This window comes from Pipistrellus kuhlii, unplaced genomic scaffold (assembly GCF_014108245.1).
Source record: "Pipistrellus kuhlii isolate mPipKuh1 unplaced genomic scaffold, mPipKuh1.p scaffold_m20_p_1, whole genome shotgun sequence".
NCBI classification, from domain to species: domain Eukaryota; kingdom Metazoa; phylum Chordata; class Mammalia; order Chiroptera; family Vespertilionidae; genus Pipistrellus; species Pipistrellus kuhlii.
The window spans coordinates 4,040,204-4,042,706 of record NW_023425404.1 but is presented as its reverse complement, the minus strand read 5'-3'; positions in this window follow the sequence as shown (position 1 = coordinate 4,042,706).

Genomic DNA, 2,503 nt, shown 5'->3' with positions numbered 1-2,503 from the left:
CAAACATACTATTGTATGAAATATCAGACCTAGTTATGCCCTCTGTGTGTGAAGTTCAAAATATGATTCTATACTAAAATGCATGGAAACTTTAGATGCAGCTGTCTCTTATTTGACATGAAGATCAAGAGAATAGTTCTCTTTTTACAAGAATACCCATATATATGCGTAAACATATTCATATATTTTAGGGTTTATGATGTATTTTTTAAATTATTTGTTTTATGGAAGAAGAACAAAACAATATAAAACAGAACAGACAGCAAACGTCAAGCTGTCTTTATGGGGTCTTCTTTACCCACCTGAACCTGAGTAATATATATTGTAGTTTCCATCTACTGTCTAAGCCTGCAACTTAGTAAAAGTTAATCGTGTGTTTAATTTATGTCGCCATATACAGCACCACCAGCAGCACAGCGAATGACCTAAGCTAGTAAAATAAAACATTTCAGAGCCTGTCATATTTGTATTGAACAATTTGTGTAAAGCAGATGAATTCCAGGCTTCCAATCAGAAACAGAACAATAGTCAGGAAAAATGCCAAGTCCCAAACTCATAAACACTAGGTCAAAACAATAATAAAAATATTGTCTTGCTGTATTCATTTAAAAAAAAAAAAGCCATCTGTAGAAAATTCCTTGCTTGAAATCTTTGTGACTATCAAGGGTTTCATTTTCCATTAAATAGTCAGTTTCTTATTTAAAATCCGTCTTGAAGTCAATATATTTGGTCAGAGATAGTAAGACTAGATAAGTCTTATTTTTTATTTCAATATTTTCTTCTTTGAATCACTCAAACCACAAAAACTATAAATAGATTACTGGGAAAATATTTCTGTTTTACTGCATGTAGCTGGTAAATTGTAAAAGCCAAAATGACATCACTTTTATTATTAAAAAACACAATCTCAGGATATGGCCTACATACAAGCAATTGTCAAGACATTAAATAAATCCAAATCTAATGGGAATGTTTGCCAAATTAGTCCCATTGAGATTTTAACACTTTTGATAAACAAAATGTTTCAATATATTTATATTTGTGATCGAGTCCTGTAGAACAAACCCTAACATACAACACCAACAACAATAATAATAATTAAGACTTATTGAGTGCTTCGTATAGGCCAGGTACCCCTCCACATTCTTTGTATGTTTTATTTCATTTAATGCTCACAATTTCCTTTTAGAAGAGAAATTAAGCTATGGCTGGTGTGGCTCAGTAGGTTGGACATTGTCCCAAGTACCATGCACTGAAAGGTTGCTGGTTTGATTCCAGTCAGGGCACATGCCCCCAATTGTGGGATCATTTCACAGTAGATAGCATGCAAGAAACAATATATTGATGTTTCATTTTCTCATCAGTGTTTTTCCCCTCTCCCTTCCTCTCTAAAAATCAATTTAAAAAATAGGAATGAAATGGATAGGAGAACTAAGACACAATTTGGTTAAAATTCTTGTGTATGGTCAAACAGCCAGTTAGCAATGGATTTGAACTCAAGAAGGTACCAGAGGGTGCATTCTTAACAACAATGCTATAGTTATATGCCTTACCCATCTCTGCAGTGAAAAAATAATCTAGTAGTTTTACTAGTATATCAAATGATCACAATGCAGTTTGGAAGTACATATTAACCCTGAAAGTGGAGGCCTCTTTATCATTATAATCCTTGTCACAGGATTACCATAAGAAAAGAAACAAGGACCTAATTAAAAAAAAAAGCATGAAGAAAATAAGTCTATGAATATTGATTCACTTTCTCATTAATTTATGTATCAATTTTTTATTGACTACTACTGTATGCCAACTCTTAAGCATTGTATTCATTTCCTATAGTTGCTGTAACAAAGTATCCCTGAACTTATCATTTTAAAACAACATGAATTTATTCTCTTACAGTTCCGAAGGTCGAAGTCTGAAGTCAAAGTGTTAGTAGGCTTCATTTTTACTGGGGCTTCTAGAGAGCAGTTGTTTCCTTGCCTTTTAGCTTCTACACACCTCTTGCATTTCTTTGCTGCTGGATCTTTCTTTCATCTTCAAAACCCATCACTGCAAACTCTGGTTCCAGTGATGGGTTTTGGTCACATCTTCTTTTTCTGATTCTGTCCTTATTGCCTCTCTCCTGTAGGGAACCTTTAGATGATATTGAATCTACCTGGATAATTCAGAAAAAAAAATTGTTCTTATATTAAGACTAGAGGCCCAGTACATGAATTTCATGCATTGGGGGGATCCCCTGAGCCCAGCCTGCACCCTCTCCAATCGGAGACCCCTCAGGGAATATCTGACTGCCTGAATAGGCCTGATCACGGGGATTGGGCCTAAACTGGCAGTCGGACATCCCTCTCACAATCCTGGTCCACTGGCTCCTAATCACCCCTAACTGCCCTTACTGCCAGCCTAATTGCCCCTAACTGTCCCCCCACCCCCTGCTGGCCTGGTCACCTCCAACTGCACTCCCCACCCCGCTGGCCTGGTCGCCCCTAATTGCTCCCCTGCCAGC